The sequence below is a fragment of the Watersipora subatra genome, unplaced genomic scaffold (assembly GCF_963576615.1).
Source record: "Watersipora subatra unplaced genomic scaffold, tzWatSuba1.1 SCAFFOLD_49_1, whole genome shotgun sequence".
NCBI lineage: Eukaryota > Metazoa > Bryozoa > Gymnolaemata > Cheilostomatida > Watersiporidae > Watersipora > Watersipora subatra.
In genome coordinates this window covers 228020-243288 of record NW_027045308.1, presented here as the reverse complement: position 1 = coordinate 243288, position 15269 = coordinate 228020, and positions in this window count along the sequence as shown.

The window sequence follows — 15269 nt, the reverse complement described above, 5'->3', positions numbered from 1 at the left end:
CAGAATGCTCTGAATGCTTTGGTTGACCGGAAACTGGTGGGCTACCAAATGCTAGTTGTTAGACTGTAGGGTAAGTGTTATTTTGACATTGAAAACATACTTACAAAAGACTTCGGCAAATGTAGTTGAGAAAATAATGCAATATTTATATTGTAGATTGTGTTTTCAGCGCGACAATAGTGTTCTATGTTGTTACATCAATATACCATCTAATCATTTTAGCTAGTAAATACCTAGTGCTCAAGTAGGAAGAGCTGTTACAGTGTAACATCAATCAGGTCAACTGCATGCTTGTCAGAGTTATGCTTTAATTAAACAAAACGTTTAGTGTGTTGTCAGAGGTCGTCAGATGAGCAGATAAACTGCAATGAAAAACTTTCGCTCTGATTAGTATGTATTCATATTCTTTGTTAAAACTAATTTATGTTGGGACTACATAAATCATTTTGACTAGCAAAATATCTATTATTTAAACAAAACAAGCTGTCATCATGTAACAACAAATAAGTCAACTACAGGTTAGTGAAAATTATGTTGTTTATAAAAAAGCATTATTTTGTGATGTCAGCAAATGATTTGAAAGGCTAGATGACAGTTGATTGGTGCAGATTTTAGATTGTTGGTCTACCAAGCTAGCAGTTTGAAGTTTAGCTTATGCATGCTAAAAAATAATTCTCTTAACACTCAGCCATGCCTCCAGACAGATAGAAAGAGGGATCATGAGCCACTTGAAACTGTATCAATCGATCGTTCTCGTTGAATCAATTACAAAAAATTTTTAAATGGTTGATCAGGCGTTATAGTAGACACAAGGTAAAAAGTGAAACCCGGAAAAAGACAATGACAAATATAGACTATAAAATTAAAGTCAGTTTGTTAAACAACTAGCTGAATATACCACATTACTTTGGAAATAAAAAAAATTTTGCACAAATAATTTCTTTTTATATAAAATATGACCACAGGTACCATTCTCACTGTTTAACTTCTTACCATATAAAAAATGTCTTGTGCAGTTAAAATAAATTGCATTTTATTGCAGAATTTACCAGCTAAATGGATGTTTGTAACTTTTTTTTAATTTATTCTCAAATACACCAATTAAAAACAGCTTTTTTACAAGAATATCTTGTTTTATGCGTCTTTTTGACAGTATAATAACTGATTAATTTGTATGTAGTTGTTTGGAATAGAAAAGAGTGTACTGAGACACGAGTTAATTGGCTTATGAGCTCAGTACCTAAATGCATTAAATGCTGAAATCAGAATTGCTAGATTTCCTGAGCATGACAAAAAGTTGGTTTATTCCATAAACATACCAAGTTGAATAATTTCAGTGATGCAAAATAGATAACAGATCAGACTGAGAACACAATCATTGCAATGAAGAAGATAATCTTGAACAAACATTGCACTCTGATAACACCCACAGACTATGTGATAAGAACATGATCACAGAATAATTAAGATCAGATGAGTTGGTTCTTGTTCACTCGACCACTCGGTTTGTTTAAAGTCATAATTATAGTTAACCAGGATCAGATAAGTTAGACTACTTGACTTGGTGTTTTACAAATGTAGTTGTTTTCTAGATATAAAAAGACTTGGAACCACTTTTTGGTAAAACATGTATGTATGCTAAACTAACCAAGCATTTATATTGTAGTTTATGCTTAGCAAGAAAGTTATATTCTAAGCTAGTATACAGAGAGAACTGGTCAGGTCCGTTTTAGCAACCAAACATCTTTGTTAAATGCTAAAAGCTTTACAGTTGTTCTACCAACATACCATTGGTTTATTGGTTTATATTTTCATGGTTCCTGTAGTTGCTATTGTATGGTTTATTGTTCTTCACTATAATAAGAACCACACTTCTCTGTCTATCTAAAACCTGGTTGGTGGTTGGGAAAGAAAATCACATCATTCGAAATTTGAGCCCATGCACTTATGCACAAATGCATAAACATAGCATTCTAACACTTTAGCTAGTAAAATACTTAGTAACTAAAAAGATATACTAGCAATATCAATCGAATCAACACCCAACATTTTAACCAAATTTTCATCCAGCCTTTTGTCGCTGGCTATTTTGTATCATTGTGTAGCACTTATTCATTGTAGTTACTCTCTTGTTATAATCTGCCAATGTGCTACAATATATTATTCTAATTAAAATTATTTGATTTACTAGAATTATCTGTGAAACTTCCCATTGGTGCTGTAGTATATTGACGCTGTACTCATTGCATGATGTTCTGTACACAACAAATGTATTATGATAATGCTACTCGGTGTATACATATTAGCGTAGCTGCTTTCATCAACTGATGATGTGATGGATGAGCTCTACGACACTTTTGAACGGTTCGCATCTATGATCAATTATATTGTGTTAGGTCGGTAATTGGAGTTGCTTAATTTGAAACCTTTGTTTCTGTGCTGCAATAATTTGCAAATCTGTGTCAGTGGGTTGTTCACTTTGTTCACCTGCGTTGACCATCTTGAGAATGGAAGATATTTAATATATTAAACATAAAAAACTACTATAAAGTAAAATATATACAAAAATCGTAAAATATCACTGTTAAAAATACAATTATCATTTTTTTTTATGTATTCTTGTAGTTTAAAATTCATGAAAGTGAGATAGGCCTAATATAAAAAACAGAAGTTGTTCACATCGTTGCATAGACGACTCCGTACTGACTTACTAAAGTTCATCAACAACTCTGAAGAAACTAATGATCTGGATTTTATTGGCAGCTTGCGAGCGTGCCCTTGTTATAGTTTGCGAGTGAATCCTCTCAAGTGTGTTTAGACACACACCAAAAAGATCTCTGCGCTCCTCCTGAAGCACGCAATAAATTCGCTCAGTGTGTTTGGACCTGGGCAAGGTTGTAGAACAGGTAATGTAATTCTCATAAGCTGTGTTGCTATTACTCGTGATATGCAGGGCATTCACCTTGTTTCTCTATAAAACACACATTCAATCAAATTGACTAGTAGGGTAAATGGAATACAAACTAGTAATAAGTTTGTTACGTTTAACAATCATAACATTAAGTGGTCAAGAATTTATTAAACTTCATAGAGCACCACAATGCAGCAGGCTGCAAGATATGGTGAGAGACCGACTGCCATTATTTTAAGAGCCTACGTCTTATACAGGTATGTCTGACAGCAACAGCAGATGTGTTAAAATACAATTAATATAATATAGGTTCACTCATAAATGTTTAGATTAAAAACTGTCGTAAAATAAATGTACATGTAAGTACTACGTTGGAAATAAATCATAATTATCTCCTTGGTTCATAGTAGTTATTGTATAGTTTCACATATTTCATGATCATATTGATATACTATGTATATTTATTACCATTTTTGTTCATACGTATCTGTATACTTATTATATGTACCTACAATATACAAATCCTATATACCTAATAAATATTTACCGTAAAATTTATCATATTACTATACCTCATGTATACTTGTTGTATACCTCCTTATATTTAAATACATGAAGAATACTTCTGGTATAGTTTATCATATTTATATACCTGTGGTATATCTAGTTTCTAGTTTATAGTATTCATATGCCTGATATATACTGCGTAGATTATCATATTAGGACACCTTAGGTAAGCTTACTGTATAGTCTATTATATTTACATACCTGATGTTTATTTACTGTATAGTTCATGATGTTTACATATCTCATGTATATATACTGTATAGTTCATCATATTAATATAACTCCTGTATTCTTACTGTACAGTATGTTATATATGTATACCTAATGTTTACTTACTGTATGTGTTGTATTCTTTCAGATAGTTGTATTTATTAGTATGCTGAACTGAGTGCACAATGAAATGATAAAAAGATATCCCACATATATATGCAGAGGCTTGATAGCAATTTGGCTTTAATAACAAAAAATATTAGTTCCATAAAAGCATGTTGAAAAGCTGTATAACAAAACATAGTAAATTTACAGTTAAAACACATGTTTAGTGGTTTGTGTAAAACATTGTGATGTCTTTACAATATAGTTTTTCATATGTATATACCTGATGTATACTTACTGTATATTTTCAGATTCATATATATAGTGTATACTTCATGAATGGTTTATCATATTTATATGCTTGATGCATGTTTATGTACAGTTTATCATTTTGTATCATAAGTTTGATTCTGTCCATTACCAATCTTCCTCCGTATATATGTAACTTTCTCGGGAGAACCTCCAGTTTCATAAACAGAGAGCTATACTTGCTCAAATAATTAGTCATAGGAGAAAATCTTTTTAAATCGTTCATTGTGTTTGGTAGCGGCAGCCCTTTTATTGTTCTTTCTGTTTCGGATTCTATTCTAGCACTTTAGCGCACATTTTTATCACGTCTTTTCACACTCAAGACAAGACCAAAAAGCTTTACACTTCTTTTTTCAAACTCCAAATTCTTCACACTTGTCTCTATTTAATGTCATACTTGCGATGGATAACTTCTTTAACACACGTTCAAGTCACTCATTATGTTCCTCTTTTCTATGTTTTGCCACTTGAACTGTATCAATTATACCGATGACGCCTTTCTCATCACCCAGTGTATTTGTCATATATCTATGAAAAACTTCAGCAGTGGCAGAGATCTCTATTGTCATTTAATAATACTTACATAAGCTTGCAATATGTCTAGAATTTGTCTCACAGTTTAACTTCCAGGAAGAACACCTAAAAGGGAGAGTTGATAATAGTGTGAACAACTTGAGTCAGTGACAGTGGTACAACTTTTCTCAGTGAAAATGTCTCACACAAAAAAACAGAACAAAAAGGAAAAGACCACTTTCCGAACCATCTCTTCACTCATGAATCTACTAGGGTCAAATCTATGGAGAGAGTCAAGCAGGAAAGACATCTGCAGAACTTGGCTCAATAACAGAAGGCAACAAGTCTGAGGTCTGTGGAACAGACACCGAGGAGCGATCTAAATTTTATTTAGCGCTAGCAACCCTGGTGGGTAGCACTAAATAGACCCAAGAAAGACTGACTTGGAATGAGAATCAGGATCACAGAGACTATATGACTCTAAAAGAGTGGTATGTCCATTACTACTCCCATTCCCCAGCACAAACAGAATGACTTTTCCAAGGTATACAGCTGGGTGTTGTTCGATTAATTTTTAAAAACAGACAAAAAGCGGTTATATCATGACTAAATATGTCGTAAAGCTACTAAAATATACTACTCTACCAAGTACATGGTGTTGTTCATGAGTGGCAAAAACTGATTCAACATAAAAGCTGCATGTAATTAAAACTCCAACTATATTGACAAATGAAACTAAAGGGTATAACAAAACAGGAACCTGAAAAAAAGAGTTAATGTCTAAAAGGCAAACAGGCAAGCACTATTTCCATCAGCTCATCTCCGCGCATCAAGTATTTAGATTATCTATAGCATGTAAAGTCAACACTTCAACCCCCTGTGCAGCTCCATAAGATGACTACAAAGTTATCTAACTACATACTGATATGCAAGCGGATGTCCTAATCTAACTAAAAGGGTATCAGAGAGACCCATCAGCCTTTATCTAACCTACATAGACAATAGGCAGAAGTTGCACTCATATACATCCTCAGCGCTCCTTAGAGATGGAGCAGATTACAAAAAGGACACTTTGTACAAACTAAAAAATGACCGAAGAGGTAACCCTCAGCGAGTCAGGAGGTTTTGACATTTAATCGACAGAAATTGATAATACATCAACAATATCGAAACCAAATCATCTACACAGTCACCATCAGATATCTTAGACAGTTTTAAAAACAGAGATTAAATATAGAAGGGAGCGATAAAGTAAATTAAAAAAGCGCTCTCAAACGGTATGAAAGATATGAGTGAGATACTACGTGTATTTTATAGTTGTGGAACCAAAATTCTTCCAAATAAAAATTGTAGGAAAATTAGCAAAATGTTAGCTAATTAGCTAAACAGCTAAAATTAGCTTATAGCTGAAAGCTATTAGCTAAACAGCCAGCATTAAAATTGCTATTTAGCAAAGTGGCACTGCTGTGTGGACTGCCTGCAATGTACTTGAAGTCAAAGCCTACCCCGGCAAATACCCAACACTGGCCATATAGTCAATTTAGGCAAACTTAAAAAAGAGAAGGCGTGGAAGCTACCACCAGTGACTATATATGGTGTTACAACAACGTTATAACTTTCAACTGATCATGGTTGTTAGTTGTGCTGTTATTGCTTGCTAAATATTTTTGAGTTTCTTCTAAATATATGTACATGTATGTAAGAAATAAATTTAGTCTAAAAACTTTTTTATTTTGAAAGATAACTTACAGTTTTATTAACTAGGCATTATTGAATTTTTTTTAAATATATCCCTTTGAGTCCTTATGTCCCCCTCAGAGGACAGTCATAAACTATACAGTATCATCAACAAAAATGAATTATAGAAACTAAGAACCATATTTCCTATTTAAGGGACAAATTGTGAGTTGTTCTCTCACAATTTTATATTTGCTACCTCCTTCAGTAGAGAATTACAACAAAAACAAAATGGCTGCTTCCTGTTCTGATCCATGTGCCTCAACTTCTTCAGGTAAATTCTTCAATTAACTAAGTTTTTCTAGTGTTTAAAAAGTTTTGATTAGTTATTGTTGCTGTGAACATATTCCTCTATCACAAGCTCAAAAAAGCTTTGCAAAAACGTTTTTGCTACTGTTTTTATTGAAAATAATTTTTCAATGTCCCCCACAAGGGACATTGGGTTTTGATGCCTATGAATTAGATCAACTATAAATTTAAAGTTATGGTGAATGTTTCTTTCTAACAGCTTTTTCATCTTATTTAATGGTTTTTATTTCATGTTAGCTAAAAAAGTCTTTCACATTCCCACTAAATATTTTGCTGAATAGCTATAATTAAAAATACTGAAATAAAATAAATTTCGATTATCTTTACTATTAGGATTAATGTTAAACCTGAAGCATTTTTGTTTTTATTCATTTTAGGACTACCAAGGAAAAGACCATCAGGAAATTTAACTGACATTGATGCCATTGATGTATTAGAACGGCTTGACGACTCTGACCTAGACTTATGTTCAGATGACAGTGATGCAGATGTAGATTATGACCCTAGCAGTGCATCCCTATTGAATCATTCTGAGGAATCAGATGATGATGTTGAGCCACCACCATCAAAAAGGAGCAAAAAATCTTCAAAAAAAACATGTTCATTCCGCAAAAGTGATAGCTTTGCCAGCAAGTTCAAAGTATTACATCAAACTGCTGAGATGGATGATTGTGAAAGCCCAGTAGAAGCCATTAGCAAGTATTTTTCTAATAAAATATTTGAGTCAATGGCGGATTTAACCAATCGCTATCATACTCAGCATTCAGGTAAATCTCTGAAGGTTACGCCTGCTGAGATCAAAACGTTTTTTGGGATCAGCTTGGTAATCGGATGCATCGGCATGAAGCGCCTCAGGATGTATTGGGAAAAGAAAACCAAAGTGCCTATTGTTGCAAATGCGATGACTAGAAATCGTTTTTTTAAGATACGGAACAACTTGAAAGTTGTAGATAATGCGCTCATAAGTGAAGAAGCTAAAAAAGAGGACAGGTTGTGGAAAGTTACACCATTAGTGGAGCATATCAGAAATATCTGCACTGAATTACCGCGAGAAAATTTCTTAAGCATTGACGAGCAGATGATTTCATTCACAGGCAGGTGTCCAGCACGGCAGTATGTTCCAAGGAAACCAAACCCCACAGGTTTAAAAAACTTTGTTTTGGCGGGTTCAAGTGGACTAGTTTATGATTTTGAAATTTATAGAGGAGAAGGAACATTTGCTAAATTCAAGTTAAAAGATGGATCAGGAGGGCAAGGAGTAGGAGCGGTGCTTCGTTTAACAAAATATTTAGGGCCAGGCAAGCATGTGTTCTGTGACAGGTTTTTTACAACAATTCCACTGATTGAGCATTTAGCCAAGCAAAGTATCTCTCTTACTGGAACGATAAGTGCTAAATATGTGCCAGTGCAGTTCTCTTCTGACAAGGTCATGAAATCAAAAGGAAGGGGCACAATGGAGCAATTTGTTACAGTGAGTAGAGGGAATGAACCAATTAGCATCGTAAAATGGTTCGACACAAAAAGCATTTTAATGGCGTCTTCTTTGCATGGATTGCATCCTGTTGAAGATTGTAAAAGATGGTGTAAGCAAAAAAAGCAATTCATTACTGTACCCAGACCAGCGGTTGTTCAAAAATACAACTTATCGATGGGTGGTGTTGATCTTTGTGACCAAGCCATTTCTTACCACAGAGTAACAGCAAGGTCAAAACGATGGCCCATTCGTGTGATAAATCATCTTCTAGACTTAGCAGTTAACAACTGCTGGCTTACTCAGAGACAATCCAACTCTTCAAACAAAATCATGCAGTTATTTGACTATCGTTTCATTATGGGCGAACAAATAATAGCGTCAGCAGCAAAGGAAGCTGATAGTGATTACTTGACGGATGACGAGCTACAAACTACCAGAAAAATAGTTCCACTTCCAATGGCGTACAATCGGGAAAAGGGAGCAAAACATTTGCCAGAAGCAGTGAAACTGAATAATAGTGCTCGTTGTAGACGAGAAGGTTGCTCGAACAAAACTAGCATACGCTGCACAAAATGCAATGTTTTTTTGTGTATCAATGCAAGCAGAAATTGCTTCATGTTATTTCATAAAAGTACCTGCTAGTTTTGCTTACAATTTTAAATTGTTGATTTCTGTTTCATGCCTTTATGCTTAGTTTTAATGTTGCATCTATAGCAAGTGTTTTAGACCACTTTTATAGTCACCGAGTTCCGGTGTCCTCTACAGGGGACAGTCAGTAGTGCTGCCGATAATATACATTTAGAAAGAAAACTTGGTTTTATGTGTTATTTTGTCTAATTTTGTCATAGAAACATAATTGCAAGTTTAAAATATTTACTCAAAATCTCTTGGGTCTCAAAGGGTTATGCTAAGCAACAATATAATCTGTAGAGGTCGATTTTTTCAGCATATTTTTTCGCAGAATAAAACGCTATTATGGCTTTCACTAAGCCGTGTTGGCTTTTTATTGATAAAAACAGTTTTAATTTTCTAGTGTTTAAATCTTTTGGTGAGTTTTTCAGTTTTATGTATGGTGCATAAACGCCAGACTTAATCCAAAGTATGAAATACACTAGAAATTCTCCGGTCATACAGCCCACAAACAAAGTGATATTGGAAAAAAAGAAAGGGTACTGATAGTTGAGAAATGCAATATTAGCAGTCAAATGGCAGTGCAGTGCAATAGGATAACTGCAATGGTAGCTGTAATGTACAGGGTGTTATTATGTACAACAAACAGCAATAATGAAAGGCAAATATTATATGTTTATATCTTCCCCCTGCATTAGGAGAAATGCAATATTAGAAGTAAAATGTACTGATATTATTAGAATAACCAATATTATTAATATAGTAATGCAGTAATAATAAAAAACCAATGCACAATTTTGTTAACATTTCAAAATGTCACAGCTAACAATATCAAGAAGCTGTGATATTTATTATTATTATTATTTATTATATCTAATTTATGAAATACATAAGGCTTAAACATCATTACAATTTCATTTCAAAAAGCATACTTGAATTTCATGCAGAAAAAGTAAATGCAAATTGAGTAGAAAAATTCTACAATTTTGTTTTCTATTTTATTAAAAATTGAAGGTTTTTTCTCTCTCTATCTTGATTGTTTGCATTCATTGCAGTACTGAGATAACTCTTTCACTCGGTTGGTTACAAAATGCTTTATTCACAATTGATATGCTAGTTTAGTAGTTTAAACTAGTTTAGTAGAGTGGGGCTTTAAAAAGTTTATATTTTCTAAAATGTTTGGATGGCCTCAGAAACTTATGGACAGCAAAAGTAATCATATCAAAGTTGGTTTATGCTTGTTTTAATTTAAGGAATTACAGTACTCGGTATATTATTTACCTTCAATATATTTATGCTTGTTTGATCCAAACTAGCATTACATCTAAATTCACTTGTTTAATTCTATACTTTTGCACTTCAAGTCAACTGCTGTTCTCACTAAATATTTCTTTTTCTTGTCAGGCTAAAAACAGCTCTTGGCACTAAGCAAAATACTTACTATGAAAATTTTTCGACTCTAAGTGATTTCTTAGAAAGAAACCACTCTTTGACAGAGGAGGAGACTACCATTTACTGTCATGGAATTCAGGACCTTGGTAACTTACTAGTTTTATCTACTTTTAAATTATGGGTGTTAATTCTTAAATTATTTATGTTTCAATCTAGAAGTTTTTATTTTAATCATATTGCATTGTACGGTATCTCATTCTCAAAATAGTTTCCTTGCATCTCAATACCCTTCTTTCAAGGTTTTACTAGCATTTTGATGTCACTAGAATAAGTTGTTTCTATAGCGGTGTGCAGCCGGTTTTGTATGCGCCCTTCAGTGCCCATTACAGCTGAAAATTGGTGTCCATGCTAAGCATCATTAATGGAACCCAACATATGATAGTCACTCAAAGCTAAGTCAGGACTGCAAGCTAAATGGCTGAGAGTCACCCATTTACCAATATAGAAAGAAGGGTTATTATTAGGAGTTGCCTTTTTTGCAAAGATAGCCAACACCTATAGTAGAATGGTACTCAAAGCACTATTGTCTAGTCTTGATGACATTTTAATATATAAAGTGAATAGTGTATTTACTCAATGAATCACCCTTGTATTTTTTCAGTTCAACACCATAGTAATAAATAATAATAATCGTAATAATATATATCCATCATTTTTTGTTTATTGTCTACCAAAAATCTGATTTTGTTACAAGCAAATTCGATACGCTTTAGTTAATAAGACTGTCTCATAAGCTTGTAGTAGTTTTGCTATCATAATCTAATAATAGATAAAACTGTAATACTAAATAATCATGTCCTATATCATGCCAAAAACCTTGTAGCTTTTTCTAAAAGCTGTTTATTCTCATATGCTTTCTGAATAGTGCCCAACTATTGTAACCATATGTGTGTTGATTTCATGTAGTTTTATGTATCAAAATACCTCTATTGTTAATGCTGTTCAAACCATTTTTCATAGTTGAAAGACTAAGCGCCCAAAAAAAGATAGCTTCGCATAAGTACCAAAATTTCCACATAGTTATTTTCTCTTACTTTGTTTAGTACCCTCTAAAGCATAATAAGTGCTAACTCACATTCTCAGCCAGTTTTTAATGAAAACTGTGCCTATTATGGTTGTATGAAATATTCATGTATTTGAATATCAGTTTATGGCTGATTTTCATAGCAAAATATAAGATTTAGGTTCACAAACTGTATTAGACAGAAGGCTGCTGTGATAAACATACTTCTTAGCATACATAGGAGGAGATAAAGTCTGAGGAGGATAGATAGGTAGATAAACAAATAAATAAATACATAGTTAGACAGAAAGATAGATAGACAGATAGAGATATAGATATATAGATAGATAGACATACAGACAGACAGATAGATAGATAGACAGACATCCAGACAGGCAGATAGAAAGATAGATAGATGGATAGATAAATAGATAGATGGATAGATAGATAAATAGATAGATATATATATAAATACATAGACACATAGATAGATACATATATAGATAGATAGATAAATAGGTAGATAGACAGACAGATATACAGACAGGTAAATAGATAGATAGATATATAGATATATAGATAGATATATAGATAGATAGATATATAGATAGATAGATCGATAGATCGATGGATCGATATACCGATAGATAGATAGATAGATAGATAGATAAATAGATAGATAGATAAATAGATAGATAGATATATAGATAGATAGATATATAGATAGATAGATAAACAGATAGATAGATAGATAAATAGATAGATAGATATAGGAAGAGCCTCCTAAAATAACATCATAGGATGCTCACAGTCTCTGATACAGCTCTAGTAAAAATTGTATTGTTCTGTTAGTCATGAGTTCATTATATCATACTATTAGCAAACTGTGGTTTTCTTCATGAGATATTAAATGCTTGAGAAGTGAATGTGTGACTTTTACATGTTGAATATATATAGCTTTGGAAACCTATCTGTTACAACTTAAAAGTTATCCATGTGCAAAATTTAACAAATCCATGCATTACTGGTTATGTGTCCCAATTACTTTGTACTGCGTTGTAAGACACCTTAATGGTTTCTATGTTTAGTGCAGAACAGACTCGGTCCTCATGATATAGAGTTTATAGCAAAATTTGCTAGCTATGCTAGAAATAAAACTAGAAGGAATAAAAAGATAGCCCTCAGCACGCTACTCCACGATGTCTTTGTAGAAGAAACTGTAACTTGGCTTAAGATTGCAGCTGTGAGTAAAACTTTATTAATTGTTATTTAATTTTTATCTAAAAAAAGATTTAATTAACAACCTCATTGTGTTATAGTTATTTTTAATAACAAATAAATTTTTGATTAAATGTTCCATGCATGTTTTATTTTGATAAATTAGTAAAAATAATTATTAAAAAAATTTAGTTTTGCATAAACTAAAATCTGTGTCAGCTTCACAGTTTATGTTAGTACAGATAAGATAAAACATAGTTTACATGCTTTTTGTGCATTGAGCAAACAATATATTATAATAGTAAGTAAGCTCAATGTAAAACTGTACTCTAACAAGCTAACCTTCCATCATGGTGAGTGAGTTAAAACTGACTCATCTGCAAGGTAACACACGGTGATGGTGTCTGTAATGGGTGTTGGTCTAGTTTCAAAATTATTTTTTACTACTACCTTACTATAAGCTAACTTGTTTCAGAAGAGCTCTTACAGTAATTATTGTGCTAGCAGTAGGGTGTCTTTACAGATTAACTTACACATGTTTTTATTAGAATTATTCAGTAAGTATCCGTATTTTATTATTGTTTTTAATTTTTTTATGCTTGAAAAGATGCCAGGATGTTTCAAAATTAAAATCTATAAAACTTGATCGTGGTTAAAACGCTAAAGAAATGTGCCAAAATGACATCACTAATTGTTCAGCTGCCTGGTTGTCTTGTTATTGATATCGGCTGCTACTATTTTCAAAGGCGGCGATGCACGTCTCTTCTGGCTGTCTCTGTGCAACTATAGACATCATATTATACCTTTGTTTTACTTGAGCTTCAGATCACTTCAAACATCAAAAACATTTGCAAATGATAGAAAAACACTGATAATTTAAAATCGAATTCATTAAAATTTTGTCTAAGTTTATTTTTAAAATTAGTTTTCATTGTGTTGTTGCATTGTGTAATATGATGCCAGCACAAGTATTGACCAAAAGATGTCGAAGAATCTTGAAAAACCATGTGAAAATCCTGATTTTTAAGTATTTTGTGCTAAAAAATGTAAATTATTTAAAAAACAAAATGATTAGAAATTGAGCATTACTCATGTTTTTTGCAGGTAATGGAACTAGTTGCTGCTATGGTAATAAGTGATGTCCATAACCTAATCACAGTGTCTGACTTAGAAAAGTTCTTGGAAAATACTGCTATAGATGTAGATGGAAACACTGTGGATTATCGGATTTACTCGTCTGGAGGATGGGTGAGTTTTACGTTCCTTTCGTCCATTCATAACAACATTTTCTAAATATTTAGTTAAAATTAAGCAAATGAATATCATATGAAATTTTTGGTAGACAAGAGAACCTTTGTTGTTGTTTGCAAAGCAAACGCAAATATAATGCAAATATTACTAAAATGTATATGAAAAAAGCTTTCTAACCAGTTTGATCTTATGTGACTTTGTTCATCAAAAATGAAGGTTTTATCTATGCGAGTTCTCTTTTTTTGTCAAACACAAGTTTAATTCTTGTCATAGCTATAACCCCGGTAATCCAATGTGCACTAACAACTAATTAAATGTAATAACTATACGCACATTTATGCTACTGTGGCAAAAAAAAGTCCTTGTGGGTTCAAGTTCCATGCATTGCAATCTTTTTTCTAACTTGCAGTCATGGTTACACATAGACGAACATCACAGCTTTTATTATAGCTAAAATTTGAAGATCAAACATCTTGCTGCTCACCACAGTAGTAAAAAGTTGTTTTATTGTGATACAGGAACAGCTAAGAATTGCAAGCAATTTATACACAGTAATACAATAATATATTATTATGCTTATAATTATAATGTTACTATAACTATTCCGCTGCAGTGAAGGGAAATCGGTTGATAGCAATTGAAGCAAGTTTGGAGATACAATCCTTCTTTCAACTGACAGGCGACTGGCATGGACATTATTATAGTTGACATTAAAGGATCCAATATTCCACTGCTGACCTAAACAGTAAAAACTGTCTTACTGTTATAGGAGGACAGCTAAGAGAGATCAGCAAGCAATTTACATACTAATTTTAGATGAATTCTACTTGACTCGGTTATCATCCAGCGTCCTGTCAATCAATCAATGCAAGTCTACTTTAATTTTGCTGCAAATATAAGGAGTTGTGCACTCCTACATGCAACATCAGGGCACAACTCTTACAGCAACATTCTATGGCCACCCTTACTCACAAGGAATCTGAAAGGACAGTTAAGGCCTTTTTTAGATCATGTTGTGGCCAAAATTCTGCTAGTTTTAGACAATCTGAACATGTTGGTTGTTTGTACCTTTTCACTGGTCCTTAGGTATACAGTATACTGCATACTCTGTACAGTATATATTATATTGTATGCAGTACTATGTGTGCTGTAGTTGTATACCGTATATGGCATGCAGTAGATTATATACACTATTCAGCATGAATTATGCGGTATAATGCATACTCTATATAGTGTACAGTGTACAGTGTACAGCATACAGTATACTGCATACTGTATACATTACTTATTGTATACAGTATACTGTATAATATATATAGCATGCATTTGAATATTATACAGTATACAGTTTAATATACAATATACTGTATAATATATATAGTATACAGCTGCAGTATGCAGTTGTTGTATACAGTATATTGTACACCGTGTATATTGTGTACACCTGTACACAATATACACTGTTTATATTGTGCAATATGTAGCATACAGTGTGCAGTATTCTGTATATTGTGTACATCATGCAGTATAATGCGTACAGTATAATTTATGTAGTATACCGTATACAGTTTGCTTCATAC